At 38.3% G+C, this 16,371-nt stretch overlaps 1 protein-coding gene across 3 annotated transcripts in view; it reads right to left on the bottom strand.

The window, feature by feature from the left end:
* LOC131223389 (disease resistance protein RPS2-like) overlaps positions 1-10,716 on the bottom strand; it is a 93,610-nt gene extending 82,894 nt beyond the window's left edge. For 2 of the 3 annotated variants that reach the window (XR_009160418.1, XM_058218793.1), the window contains exon 1: positions 8,357-8,549. The gene's annotated coding sequence lies outside the window, so the exon portion shown is untranslated. Of the gene's footprint in view, positions 1-8,356; positions 8,550-10,446 lie in introns of those variants that run through there. The other variant, XM_058218794.1, reaches the window with a different exon arrangement.
* Positions 10,717-16,371: the final 5,655 nt, after the last annotated feature.

Below are 16,371 nucleotides of genomic sequence, written 5' to 3'. Positions count from 1 at the left end.
CATTCATTATATTCCGTAGACATTTTGAAGTCTAACATGTAAGGATCACACTAATCTAAAAACACATCCATTTGACCAAAGGAATTTAAAATCAACAGTCAAGGCTGTTTACATAAAAAAAAGTTCCAACCGGCCACAATTTGAGCCTTCTATTTGTTGGGGTCTAGTTATGGATTGCTTGTTATTTAAAAGAATCACTTTTGTCAAGTAATCATAACCATTAGATCCATAGCTTTGAAAGTAGATGGCCACAGAAACTAAGGCCAAATAAAAAATGGATTGTATCATGTGATCTCTAAAGCTTTAGATTTTATACCCTTGTGTGGTCTCTTCATCCAGATTTTTGTGACATCATCAACGGGTTAGATGGCAAATAAACATTTCGGGCGCACATACATCACTATAAGCCCATAGTCAGAGGTCCCAGCCGCCCCAGATCCACCGATGTCTAACTTAATCGGCTCTCAAGTGGCGTTGGGACCTTAGACAGTCCAAAACATTAATCTAGACCATTCATTATATTCCATAGACATTTCAAAGTCTAACATGTAAGGATCACACTAATCTAAAGACACATCCATTTGACCAAAGGAATTTAAAATCGACGATCAAGGCTGTTTACATAAAAAAAATTCCGGCCGGCCACAATTTGAGCCTTCTATTTGTTGGGGTCTAGTTATGGATTGCTTGTTATTTAAAAGAATCACTTTTGTCAAGCAATCGTAACCATCAGATCCATAGCTTTGAAAGTAGATGGCCAGAGAAACTAAGGCCAAATAAAAAATGGATTGTATCATGTGATCTCTGAAGCTTTAGATTTTATACCCTTGTGTGGTCTCTTCATCCAGATTTTTGTGACATCATCAACGGATTAGATGGCAAATAAAGATTCCGGTGGCTCGTATAAAATTTTTAATGGTAGGGATTCAATCACTATTGTTTTCTATTGTGCTCACATAAGATTTGGATCTGCTTCATTTTTTTCAGGATTACACCCTAAAATAAGCTTTCAAAGTGGTTGGACAGTGTGGATTCAAGGCACATGCATCACTATGAGTCCCACAGTCAGAGGTCCCACCCGTCGTGGTGGATCCTGCGTCTCACCAAATCCGCTCCTAAGTGCTCTTAGCGGGGGGTTCGGACCTTAGACAGTCCAACGCATTAATCTAGACAGCTCATTCTATTCCATAAAAATTTCAAGGGCTAAGATATATATAAGCATCGCACCGAGTTAGTATTAATACTAAGGTTACACCGTAACACTCCAGTATTAAAAATTGCATGGTGTTACATCATGTCATGTCATTGTAATTAAATTGATTTTATGGTCCTGACCTCCTACTCATTGACATTGGGAAATTAGTCTTAATTCTTGAAAAACTCTTCCTTGATTCTACAAGGGAAACAGCTTCACATGCATGAGATCCACACGGTCCATCAGGTATAAAACCCCTTGTTGCCCTTAATCCCAAAAAACATATTTGTTTTTTTTTTTTTTTTTTTCCCTTTTCATCTAGATCTACGTTACCTTATCAGTAGATATGATGGTTAATAAATATTAGGATGGACCTTAGGAAGTTTTAAATGATGAGTATCTAATGACAATTGTTTCATGTGGCGTGGTCTGCCTAAAATTTCTATTTACTTCATTTCTGGAACCATGCCCTACAATAACTTGGCCAAAACGATAGACAGCGTGGATGTACAATTCATACAGCAAGGTGGGCCCTATAGTCAATGTATCATCCACTTGGATGGTTCCCGGTCGTATCCTAAGCCACTCTCCCCTCGACGGGATTGCCTACAAAAGCCTTTTGCAGTGAATTGTTGACCCAAAAATAGGTGGGGCCACGGTGATGTTAGTGAGAAATCTACTTTGGTCATCTGTTTTGCCAAATTATGTTAGTAAATAGGCCTAAAAATGAGATATATTCAAAACAAAAGTGGGCAACAACAGGAAACAACGAGAATTAAACCTCCACTGTTGAAACAATCGTTGGGCCATAGGTTTTGATCAGGTTAATATTTTTGTATTTTCAGTTTATCCCCAATAAGGACGACCTTATGAACGCAATGGATTGTATATAAACATCAGGTAGACCCAGCAAATATAGATGGACGGTAGAGGTCACACAAAAATCACGGTGGGGCCAGCAGCTCCTGTGGCGGGAAGTTCCCAAGAAAGCCTTGCCAAAAGATAATCCATCGTTTACTGAAGACAAGTTGTGCACCAGCCAGGTGCGCAGACCCTGGCAGTGGGCCCACTTAGATGCATGCATTTCATTGTATATCCATGCCATACATTCAATTTTTTCAGATCATTTTAGGGCATTAGCCAAAAAAATAAGGCAGATCCAAATCGGGGGACCACACCACAAGAAATAGTGGTCATTGAATGGACACCATTAAAACCTCACAGGGGCTGCAAAAATTTCAATCAAGCTTATATTTATGATTTCCCTTCATCCAAGTCTACGTGATCTCATAGATAAATTGGATGTCAAATAAACATTACAGTGGGGCCCAGGTAGGTTTTTAATGGTAAGTGTTCAATCACCAATGTTTCCTTTGGTATGGTCCACCTGAGATGTGGATCCGACTCATTTTTAATTTCATGCCCTAAAATGACCTTACCAAAGAGATGAACTGCGCGGATAAAGCACATGATATCATAGTATGGCCCACAGAGCATTAAAGGTGGGCCATTACATGATTTTCTCACTATTTGAAAGATATACCCACTGTATAAACTTGTGTCAGATTTGGCTCCATCAAACAATGAGTCAAGAATCGAATGATTTAACTCAGCCGAGTCTCGTTAAATTTCAGTAATGAAAAAAAAAAAGATAAAAGTTTAAATAAATTTCAGAAAATAAAAAGAAAATAAAACCTTCAAGAGAAATTTGTGGACTGACGTACATGCTGTTTGTGCTTAGTGGACCATTGGTAGGAATTACAGATGTGCTAAATTAATAACCTTACAATTCCTGCACTGGGATGCTAGATGGGGCCCACTGTGATGTTTGTGAGAAATCCACTCCCTATTTTTCCAGATCACCTTAGGATAAGAGACGAAAAAATCTGGTAGATCCAAAACTCAAGATGGCCATATGAGAGGCAACAGTATTTAGTGACCATCATTAAAACATTTGTATGGCTACAAAAGTTTGCGTATCAAACTAAGTTTTTTACGTTTTCACTTGAGCATTGGATTTGCCTCATTTTTGGTATCATACCTTAAAATAACATGAGAAAAGGGATGGTCGGTATGGATAAACAGATACATCATGGCGGGCTTCCACACAAATCTATCCATTTGAGGCTAGAGACGAGTGACGACAGTAGCATTATAGGAAATTGTTCTTTTACCGACGACATAATTCGCCGTTATTTTATCTTTTTTCGTCGGTAATAATTATTACCGACGAAATATGTCATCAAAAAGATCGTCACGATAAGATTGTGACTAAAGGTTTTTCCCGACAAAATATTACTTCGTCGGCAATGGTAAACAAATACTGTTGAAAAAAATTGTCGGCAAAACATGTTGCTTTTGGTAGGAAACATGATATATTTCGTTGGTAAAACAATTTTTTTTTTTCACAAATAAATTTCAATTTCCATTTAAAAATAACATTTTTTTTCAAAATGTATAATTTTTTACTCTTAATTTTTCTTTGAAAGCTTTTAACAAAATATCAATTTTATTATAAAATTTTTCAAAAAAACAATTAAAATACAAATTCTGAATTTTTGTTTTCAAAATCTCAAAAATTTTCTCATATTTTATTTTTTTTCTAAAAAATTTCAAAATGCTGATTTTTTTTTTTCTTTAAAAGCATCATTTTGTTTTCAAAATTTTCTCATACATTGTTAAAATTTTAAACTTCTCAATATTCTTTTTCATGTGATATTACAGATCATTTAAATATTACTTTTAATTAAAAAAATAAATTTCCACTCATTTGATGTGTGTGTGTGTGTGTGTGTGTGTGTGTGTATATATATATTACATTCAATCAATTGTTAAAAATAATCTTAGATCCAAATATACTTATTAACTATATCAAAAACAAAAACTATAATTCAACATCCATGGTCAACCGTAAAAAGTGAAATCATATGCTACCTTTACTGATGATTTTTTTCATCAGTAAAAAGTACATTTACCGACGATATTGTATAACGTCAGTAAAATTAGCCTCTCCTCATCGGGTGGGAATATATTTTGGTGTGACGGGAATCTTTTGCCAATGAAATATGCTTTCGTCGAGGAAAGTTATGTTTACCGAGGATTTCATTCGTCGGTAAAAAGCTACTTTTACCGACGATATTGTATAACGTCGGTAAAAATAGCATCTCTGATATTTTCTGACGAACTATTTGATTTGTCCAGAAAAATTACATTTACCGACGAATGAAATCGTCGGGAAAATTGTTTTCACCGACGATTAATAATTTTGTCAGTAAAAGTTTCCGGGCTGTCGTTGTAAATGGTGGCGGGAACATATTTAGTCGTGGTGGAAATTTTTTGAAAAGTCATATTTACCGACGAAATAAGTTTCGTCGGTAATAAGTTCATCAATAAAAGGCCAATTTCTTTTAGCGTAGGAGGCAACCTCCTTCCCATGTAGTTGCACCTACATTTTACTGTTTTGTTCGGTGTAACGCACATGAGTTTTAGATTTGCTTGTCTTTTAGACTCCTGTTGATGTACTGATGGAAGGAGTGGATTTTTCGCAGGCATCTGTGAGAAATTCCGACTACAGGAACTTCATGTAGGCGGGGAACTAGCAATCCACGTCCCAAGGTAACAGAGAAATGCTCCAATGCTGGTCCTAGTTGTGTTGCAACCTTAAACAGTCCAACACATTAATCTAGACCACTTATTATAATCTAAAACATTTCAGGAGCTAAGATGTAAACATCGTACCAATGTAACAAATACTAACCACTGGACCAAAGGATTTTAATATCTACGGTCAAAGTTGTTTATACAAAAACCGATCCAGTCAACAATTCGGTCCATCTATTTGTTAGGACCCATTATGGTTCCTTCTTATTACAAAGAATCACTTTTGTTATGCAGTTATAGCCATCACATCCATGGCTTTCAAAATGCATAGCTAGAGAAAATAAGGCCAAATAAAGGATCGATTGGATCATTTGACCAGGAAATTTCTCTATGTTAGTCCATAAAAAGTGTTATTGAGAGAATAGACTGTTTAGATGAACCCATTAGACTATCCAAATGAAAAAAAATAATAATAATTGCAACTAAGAGCCCTGTAAGTTATGGGCACGGATTTGGTGCCGCTTAGTGGGCGTTACCCTTACTATAGGAGCCACCTCGATGAGATTTTGTATATCTAGTCAGGTATGTCATGTCCCCAACGCACATGGAATAGAAGAAGCCTAAAAAGAAATTGACAAAATTTCAATATGGTTCGACAAGTCGACGGGTCTATATTTTGCAAGAAATTTCAAATTGCTTGTTGGATTAATTTCTACTAGTTTAGATAGGTCAAAATATTGTTCACGGGTCTATTCAACAAGTCGATGGAACTGTTCAATAAGTCAACATACCATTCATAGGTCAACGGATTGAAAATCACATAATCTCTTACCTAAGTTTCTAGATACTTTAAGGTTGTTTCGACCTATCGAACCAACCAATCGATGACAAGTCGACAAGCGAAGAAAATTTGCATATTTACTAAATTTGTTTTCTAATTTGATTAGGACTATTTGATTATGTTTTTAGAATTTGTTTTGGGTTATTTAAAGAGGTTAAAACTCATTTTTTATAATTCAATTATTTATTAATTTAAAAGAAATAATAATTTCTTAGAAGTTTTCTTTTTTATTCTCAGGGATTCGAGATTTTTTCTTATGGATTTAAGAGAGCCTTATGGATTCAAGGTAGTTATCGATTGAGAAAGACAATGATCGACCTCATCACGTCTTCCCCCGCGTCGTGGTATTAGAGCGAGGATTTCCCTCGGCCGATGGCAACTAACAATTGAATTGATCAAAATCTTATGTGTAGTGATTCACAGATTCGTTATCTATCAGAAAGAATGAAAGCTTTCTACTAGGAGAGTCAGTTGACCATGCAACCCTCGACTGTATTGCGAATATGCTAATTCCACCCCGAACTCAAGGCAAGACTCAGCCATCCGTGATCATTGTACGACACAACTCCGATTTTCATAAAGCACTACGTACATAGGTGAATCACATCATACATTCGGTATACAATTACTTTGTTACTACTTGGTTGCAAATAGAAAGAGAGAAATACTCACAGCCGGTCGAGGAGCAACTACAAGAACCTTTTCTAAATGAAGAACTCGTATTGAGAACAGATATAATCCAACATAGGAATGTAGACTTGGATTACAACTAAAAAATTAACATTACTCCTAAGATAGATCTAAGGCTACTAATTATGTTAAGATAAAATAAGATAAATTTGACTAAATTTGTTGGATTTGTATGAGATGTCTTTCTTTGTTAAACTTCTTATAATTTATAGATTTTTGTTGTGCCATCTGGCTGTTTCTCTCTTAATTCAACAGTTATAGCAGCTGAAAGCGGTCGTTACATTTAGTCTTTTATATCTTTTTATATTTTCTCGACACGTGTCCCTCTGATGGCTTCTCTTCCCTCGACCCGCTTTTCTGTCTCTTGGTCTTCTCAGCTATGCCTGTCACTGGCTGATGTATCCATCCAGTTTAACACCAGCTATAGTTTCATAAAAAGTGCTCAAAATATATTTTTTAAAAAGTTTTTTGCATGCTATTTCTTCATGTGTAATGACACTTGTAGCTCTTTAATTAGTTGCTTTTAGGTACCGTCGTCAACATGATACAACAACATCAGTCCATCCATCCGGTGCTAGTCCGTATGTTCACGGTACATAAAAAAGCTCTCTCTGATATAGAACTCAGATGGGCTAAACCTCTGGCAACAATCAACAGTTGCGGCTAAAACCTTTAAGTTCACGATGCTGTGACTGGGCTAAGTTTTGAAGCAGGCTGATTCTTTCGCTTTCACACTTGATGAACAGGTTTGATGATAAATAAATAACATGGTGGGCCCACAAACAAGCCAATGGTTGGGGTCCTATACCCATTGTTCCCTGTTGTGATGGTCCACTTAAGTTGTGAACCTGGCTGATTTTTAGCCCTGGGCCTAGAGTCAAGGGGTGCAACCGATGGATGGAGTAGATGTGCCACACATAACATGCATATGGTGGGCCACACGCGATTACTGTCAGGATTCCATCCTATGAGGACTTGGATGATATTACCAGAAAAGTAAAACTTCTTAGTTATATGATACTAAGGTTGCTAGAGGTGCAACTGATGAATAGAGGGATCCATCTATTGGAGTGGTGTCCATCAAATATACAGTCAAAATCAAAGTAGTCACTTATCAAAACAAATAAGTGACCATTGGTTAGAAGTTAGATCATCCAACAACTTTATTTAAGGGCCGTGTCTCATCTACGGTGTTACAAACAATTTAGACGGTTTGGATTGAGGTATGTCCACCAACACATCAAGACCCCTCTTTAGAGGAAAAGATATGGTACAATCCATCTGCCATCCACTTGCAACCATATATGATAGATCATGACCATCCACATGATGGCCTCAGCCTTACATGGCCCATTGGTTCGAGAATCATAATAACAAAACAACCCTAACCATCCTTTCTGCTCATCTTTACCCTTCAATCACAACCGCTAACTCATTTTCCTTCTTTTCAGCCCACACAAATGGAACGTTTGAGACATTTAATTTGCATTAGCCGAAGCTGAAAAAATAGTGCTGAAAATGATAGTAAATGAGAGGACGGCACTCTCAACCGAGAAAAAAGTAAGACCCGTACAATAATTCAAGTTAATAGACTATACTCCGAAACGGATTGAGACCATCTACACTATCTACATCCGTGCACACTACTTTAATCCAAGCCATCCAATTTAGTTGAGCATATTCTCAGAATTAAATTGATTATCTAATCCTAACCTCCTACTAATGGACATTTGGTAATGGAATGTCCTCTCACCAAGGAAAGGAAATTGGTCTTATTTAACTTCATGACTAATGACTTATTTAACTGCATGACTAATGGATATATGAGGAGTTATTGCACGGTTGAAATGAAAATTATCAAACAGCCTTATTTCAGCAAACAGATGTCAATCAGATTTTTCAATTGTAGTTTAGTTACAATCAGTTTCACGGTTTATGCATTTTAATTTGAGTTAATGTATTCAAACAAGTAACCTTCTAACAACTGCAACATGATGAAATCTTATTGAAAATTAAGATAAAACACTTACCAGAATCTCTAGCTATATTTCAGTTTGAACAAGCGTGGCAGCTGGTTATGTAATCCAAACCCTATAATGTGGATCACAATTCAAATGATCCAAACACCAAATATACTTTATTACACTTTTAAACTTAAGGCATGAGCATTACAAAAATAAATAAAAATAAAAATAAAACCAGAAGTAAAAACCGTCCACAGCTTCCACTCTTTTTTTTTTTCAGTTCACACTTCACTGTTAGTCCACAGCCTCTACTTGGACTAAAGAAAAATTCACGTAAAAATGCATACAAACCAACACCAACATGAGGCAAAAGTTATGAGCTCTGCTGGGCCCACATGCATGTACAGGTCACCTTTATGTTTCTTTGAAAAGGGAAGAAAATGGGATTTATTTGGTAATAGTATTTTTTTTTTAAAGCATTGACGGATGATTATAATTTCCTAACAAAAGTGATTCTTAAGAACCATAAGAAATATATGTTGGTTCCCATAAAGTAGATGGTTCAATTTTTTTATTAGATATTTTTCTTGTAAATAATCTTGACCATCCGTATCAAAATCCATTGATCAAATAGCTAATATTTTTCAGATGAGTGTGATATTTATGGGTGGTGCAGGAAATGTGCACTGGACTTATTGAACCATTTAGATCAATGGAAGAATTAATGTGCATTGGACCTACGGAACGGTTTGGATCAATGGAATAGATTGTCCAAGTGTCCCAATGCAACTAGGAGCACTGCAACTTATATAGTGATCCGAGGGCACTGTAAGACTTCTTTTTTATATGTCTGATCAAAACTGCTCTCAAAGCACTATTATACGTTGTAAGTGCTCCGGGGGCGGATTAGGTAAGACCCCGGACCCACCGAGGTCGGTGGGACCCTTGATCGTGGGGCCCGCTGTGTGTATGTGACTACATCCACGTCATCTATCCATATTGAAAGCTCATTTTAGGGCATGATTAAAAAATAAAGCAGATCCAAATCTCAGGTGGACCATAATAGAGGAAATAGTGGTAATCGACCACCAAGAATTTCTTGTGGGCCACAAAAGTTTTGGGTTGGCAAGATGATATTTGTGTGGTCTGTTCATCCAGATTTTTGTGACATTATCAACAGGTTGGATGGCAGATAAACATTCCAGTGGCTCCAATGAAGTTTTTAATGGTAGGGATTCAATCATTACTATTTCCCATGGTATAGTCCACATAAGATTTCGATCTGCTTCATGTTTTTGGGATCGCACCCTACAATGAGCTTTCAAAACGGTTGGATGGTGTGGATTTAAGGCACATACATCACTATGAGCCCTACAGTCAAAGGTCCCACCCGCCATGCTGGATCCAGTGTCTCACCTAATCCGCTCCCGAGTGCTCTTAGTTGGCATTGGGACCTTAGTCTAACACATTAATTTAGACCGATTTATTATATTCCATTCAAATTTCAAGGGCTAATATATATGTAAGCACCTCTCTAAGTTAGTATTCATATTAAGTTAAGTTACGGGATAATACCCTAGTATTTTACGGCATGTCATCCGAATTAAATTGATTTTATGGTCCTAACCTCCTCCTAATTGACATTTGGAAATTAATCTTAATTCTTGAAAAACTCTTCCTTGCTTCTACAAGGGAAACAACTTCACTTGCATGAGATCCACACTGTCCATCAGGTATAAAACCCCTTGGCACCCTTGATCCCCAAAAATAAGGCTGATTCAACACTCAGGTGGGCCATTCCATATGCAGAAACCTCTGAGTTCACATGTTATGGCCCATCTCAGATTTGGAATAGCCTTGGATTTTGGGGAATGCTTTCATCTTGATGAGTCAAAGTTAGATGAATGGACAGGATGAGAAATATACAACACTGTGGGCCCTTCACAAAACCAATGTGAGCATTCTTTATCAACTGTTTCCCATAGCGTGGCCAGCATGAGGTTTTGACCATCATGATTTCTGGGTACGAGCCTAAATAAGAGTCTGTGTAGCTTATGAATGGGTTGGATCTAATGAAAAATTTGGTCTGCAGTAAGGCTAGTCTGTCTTCTTTAGAGAGAGAGAGAGAGAGAGAGAGAGAGAGAGAGACGACTGACCTGTTTACGGCTCGACTTCTGCAACAGCCACAACGCCTTGTGTTTGGCCCTGTGGTTGTTGGGTATTTATAAGGCGAGAATAGTACTAAATTTGGGGCAGGCTCAGGCAAAAATCTGACGGTTTGGTCAGAGGCAATGACTGGAAGAGCTTGTAAGGTGAAAGAAAGAGAGGAGGTTGGAACTCAGAAGAAGAGGGGAAGTGGGTTGGAAGATGAGAAAGAGGGGAATAAGTTATGAGGGTGGCGTGTGGGCCCCACTGTAATGTTTACGACCACACAGCCCCAATCGTTAGGTGTCACCCGTATCCATGATTCACATGGACTGAAGGACCGCAGTTAGAAACGATGTACTGTGTGTTCACTCTCTAAAATGTCTCTCTTTTTGTGGCTCACTGGAATTATGTATGGGCCTTAATTTTTGCCCTCATGCTTAAATTTTTGGTATGCCTTATATCCACCCTTGATTTTTTTTACTGTGCGCATGTGCTATCATGATGTGTATTTCAAATTCACACTCATCATTAGATGTATAATCTCACGGTAGGCCTAGGGCTATAAAATCAGGTTCACCTGTGATTTAGGTGGGCTACACCAAAGGAAATAGTTAGGAAAGGGACATTGACCTATGATTTTCTACATGGCCTAATGTGATTTTTATATGAGATCCACTCAAGTATTAGATGACACACTAAAATTTAGGCATATGGCTCAAAAACAACCCCAATAAGTGACTCAAGTGGGCCACGAGAAAAGGAACTGTTAGGAAGATAAGAATTGCCCTTTTTCATTATTTCCAATCATGCGGTCCACCCGAATTGCAGATATGGCTGATATTTGGGGCGTGGGCATAAATTGGAGTGGTATCAATCAAATGGACGGTTAAAATCAAAGTAGTCTAATATGAAATTCAGCAAACAAGTACCCATTCTTTAGAGGTTAGATCATCTACAACTTGATTCAATTAGGGGCCATGTCTCATCCGAAGTGGTACCAACAATTTGGACAGTTCCGATTGAGTTATGCATGTCCACTAACTCATCAATAGCACAGACCCCTCAGGTGGAGTAAATGATATAGTAGTCCCATCTGCCATCCATTTGCAAGCATATATGATGGATCACGACCGTCCACATGATGGTCTTTGCCATACAGCTCATAGTTAAAAAAACAAAAATAACAGGACAACCCTGACCATCCTTTCTTCTCACCTTTCCCCTGCCGTGTGGATGAGGAAGAAACACGGAATTGATAAAGAAAAAGTGGCCGACAATCTTGACCGATGAAAAAAATATTTTAAAAAAAAAAGGAAGACTAAGAACCGTAAAATAAAATAAGAGAAACAATGATACTCCCAAACACACTGTAATCAACTACACTCGTGCATACTGATACCATAAACGTGCAGACAATACCTCAATCCAGACCATCCATTGAGTAGTCCATATCCTTAAAATTAGAATTGAATAACGATCCTAACCTATGACTTATGGGTATTTGGAAATTGAATAGGCTAAGGGAAGGAGTTTGGTCTTAATTCTTGGAAAATTCTTGCCTTCTTATTATCAGGTCTTGCGTGCCAAAGGCTTCCATGAGGAGAACGACTTTACATGCAAGATATCCAACCCGCCCATTACGTATAAAAGCCCTTGTTACCCTTGGTTCCAAAAATCTGACTGGTTGAACACTCATGTGGGCTACCCATTGGGAATAATACATAAACATCTAAGTTCAAGTGTTATGCCACGTACCTGAGTTTTGGAATAGCGTCCTTCCTTTAATAGAATAATTTATAATGATGAGATAAGTTAGATCAACGAGGTGGATGAGATGTACACACAGTAAGCCCTACACAACCAACAGTGGGCATTCTATATCAACTGTTTATTATGGTGTGACCTAACCCCATGCTTTTTATTATCCCGATTTATGGGTTCCGATCTAAAGAAGCGGCTGTGTCCCTGATGAACGGATTAGTTTGACCCAAATGGTGGAAGGTACCCGTACCTATTATTACTCTGGCTAGGACCGTCTTTAGCATCCTTCTCTCGGACCATCCAATTTCATTGAATGTCCCTTCCTACAACATTTAGAAAACGTTTGCAGATTGCATATATACAGCCGGGGATTGCAAGTATTCATGCACTGATAAGCTCGACTGCATATACCTGGTTTCAACACTGAGGTCTCGGTATCGATTTCCTAGCGGGGTCTCTAACATCGTAGTGTGCAATGACAGTGGATGTGTAGTAACAAGCACTAACCCCTAGAAAAAAAAAAGTTAGGTGGACCACACATCATTTTTAGCATCTTGTCCTAGAATGATGATAAACGGCGAGGATTTCTCAAAAACATTATAATGGCCCTACCCATGTGCTGAAACTTGCTGCGAACTTCACTGTAGGCTCACCACAAAAGAAAAGAAGACGCCGATTGCGGAATTTCGGCGGAAGCGGACTGGCTCGTGTACCACACGACAGCTATTAGCTGCTGTGTACGTGTCGTGCGAAGACGAGCACTGACGCTCCCCGAGCTCCGAGTTGTTAGAACAGTTCAAAGGAGATGAAAGTTATATGGCCTACAGTGATGTATTTATTATATCTACACCATTCATCTATTTTTAGAGATCATTTTAGAGCATTTTTCAAAAAATGAATCATATCTAAAGATCATGTGGACCACACCACAAATAGTAGCTGAGATAATGATTTTCACTGTTTAGGGCCCGCCATAACGTTTATTTTCCATCCAATCTGTTCATAAGGTCACAAAGACCTTAATAAAGAGGAAAAATAAATTTCATACTAATCCAAAACTTATGTGACCCCAAAAAGGGTTTCAATGGTAGATATTCAATCCCCTGCTGCTTTTAGCAGTGTGGTCCACTTGATAGGTAGATCTGTCTTATTTTTCATATCAAGTCTTAAGACGAGATCTTCAAATGGATGGACAGTTTGGATATAACACATACCTCATTATCAGACTCACAGAACTTGCTGAAGTCAATACATCAGCTATATAGCTGTGTGAGGTACACCAGCCAATCCGCTTCAAATTTTCGCAAGCAATCCGTTTCCTCCACAAACACCACCAACGAAGAAAAGAAGACGCGGATTGTACGTACACACGGTCCACCACCGATGAAAAGAAGACGTGGATTTCACGTCCACACGGACCACCACCGAAAAAAAAAACAAGAAGACGCGGATTTCACATCCACACGGGCCACCACCGAAGAAAAGAAGACGCGGATTTCACGTCCACAGGGACCACCACCGAAGAAAAGAAGGCGGATTTTGTAGTCAGCTCTTCACCACCCTTTACTGTGGTGTGAATATCTCATTGGAGCCCACTGTAATATATGTGTTTCATCCATGACATCCATCCAATTTTACAGCTCATTTAAGAACATGATCCGAAAATCGAATCATATCCAAAGTTCAAGTGGACCACACGACCAAACACATTAGGAATTGAACACCCACTATCGAATACTTCTTCAAGGCTACAGAAATTTTAGATCATGTTGACATTTGTGTTTGCCCTTCATCTAGGTATGTGTGACCGGTTGGATGACCAAACAAAAAACATCATTGTAAATCGTAGGAGGTTTCAACATGGGAGCCGATTAAGTGAGACCCGGGCCTCACCCAAGATGCTGCTACCCTCACTGTGGGGCCCACCTTGATGTGTGTATTCAATATTCACCCCATCCATCCATTTTCAAACTTTTAGGATGCGCCTTAATCTTTCCGTGGTGTCCATAGGACAGGGTTCAAAATTTTATGAAGATCCAAATCTCAGGTGGGCCACAATGCTGGAAACAGTGATGACTGAGTGCCCCATTATTTAAAATTACTAAAGAGGCTATCGTGAAGTTTTCTTAGTGTTTATTTGCAATCTAACCGGATGATAATGTAAAAGATAGGGATGAAGGGAAAATACAAATATCAAGTTGATCCAAAACTTCCTTGGTCTACAAAAAGTTTTTAACAGTCATTCATCAGTATTTCTAGTGACATGTGTTTTCCCTTCAACCAAGTTAGAGTAGTGATATGTAGAGTTGTATACGAACCAAGTTAGCTCCATTAGCTTGGTTGACTTGACTTGAGAAAGCCGGATTCAACTCGGTTCGAAACAAAGTTTGAGCTGACTTAGCTGGAAAAATTTTTGAGCCAGTTTGAGCTGGGGTTAGCTATTGGCCGAGTCGAGCCAAGTTGTGCCAAGCTCAACTCAGATTGACCCGTGTACACCTCTAGCAATATGAAGGGGTTGGTGGGTCATAAGAAGGTTTTCAACTTTTGGCATCTTTAATACCACTATCTTCTCCTATGGTGTGGTCTGTCTTTAACACCACTATCTCCTACGGTGTGGTCCATTTGAGCTTTGGATCTAACTCATGTCTGAGGACATGTCCTAAATTATGCTAGCCAATCAGATGAATGGAGCGGATATAAGAAATACATCCCACTGAGCCAAAATAATAATAATAATAATAATAATAATAATAATAATAATAAATTAAAAGGTTAAAGCTAGCGAAGGATAAAGCTAACCGCAGACAAGAAAACATATGCTTTTGGGAAAGCAAAGACAGGATGCTAAGGTAAAGCACAAACCAAGATTCCAACTTTACCAACCATTTCTCCAAGCTTGAAAGGGAACATGGTGGAGCTATTTTTCCATCGTTAAATGTGATGGGCTGGCGGATCATCTGGCCGTTCATCTAGTAGTCCCCTCCCTGAATGTTAAATGAATGGTTCACAGATAAGATCATCTTAGCCATCTGATCAGTCGGCAGCAAGGCAACCGGAGAAAATCGTTCAATACTGACCATTCAGTATGGAAAAATGAACCAATCTAATGGTTAATAAAAATTCCTTGTAAACGACAGAGATTAAGCCACGTAGGCAAAGGTACGCTCGTTAAAAAGTTGGAGAAAGGTGAAGAGAATGCGAGTGAAATGCAAGTGCCAATACATTTCTCATGATGACCACCGACTGTGGACGAATCTTGTTAAGCTCAGACGCGTGTAATAAAGCTCACGCATATGCCATAGATATGCTAGAATGGCATCACATGTGCGAGATCTAATCCATCCATCAGAAAAAACCCACTATACTGTTTCTTTAGACGAAAAATCAGATTGATCCAGTGGTCTTGTTGGGTACAAATCACAAAACAAATATTTGACTCTGGACTTGGCCGAAGATTTCTAAGCCATCAAATTGAGCAGATTAATTTATAACAACACGTGTACAAGCTTGTACCAACCTCATGGATGGATCGGATCTCGCACCTATGTGCTGTGTTGACACTTGTTGCATGTACACAAGTTTTACTATTCACAACCGAGCACTAAGCAATGCTCGCATTTAATAATCGAGTCTGAAATCTTGTTTATGGGAAATATAATTTTTCATTTCTTGTATTTGGGTCATTTTATTACTAGCGGTCTCAATTAAAAGGGTACTCGAGTTAAACTGAGTCCAGCTTGGCATAGCTCAACTCAGCTTGGCCATTAGTTAACCCCAGCTTGAACTTGGCTCAGCTCGGTCCTCGAGCCTAACTGGCCAACTCAGCTCGGTTTGGTTAGCAGCTCGGGCTAGTTCTAGCTGAGTTCGCCTGTGCAGTATTTTCATAAACACATGAATTGTACCTTCAAATTATTACAACAACAACGGTTTTATGGATATTTCATTAAACACCTCATAGGTAACATCAAAATCAAGAAAAAAATGATATTTGTTTCATATATATACCTTCATTGACACTCGTTGAGTCATTTCATCGAACACTTGGTGAGAAACATCAATATCAAAGTAACTGAGTCATGGAACTGGTTTGATTCGAGTTGGGGTTCAATCCAAGTCGAGTCAAGCTCGGGCAAGCATGGACTCGATATAAAAAATTTTTGAGCTAAAAAAAT

The sequence above is a fragment of the Magnolia sinica genome, chromosome 13 (assembly GCF_029962835.1).
Source record: "Magnolia sinica isolate HGM2019 chromosome 13, MsV1, whole genome shotgun sequence".
Lineage (NCBI taxonomy): Eukaryota > Viridiplantae > Streptophyta > Magnoliopsida > Magnoliales > Magnoliaceae > Magnolia > Magnolia sinica.
This window is presented reverse-complemented; position numbering and strand designations above follow the sequence as displayed.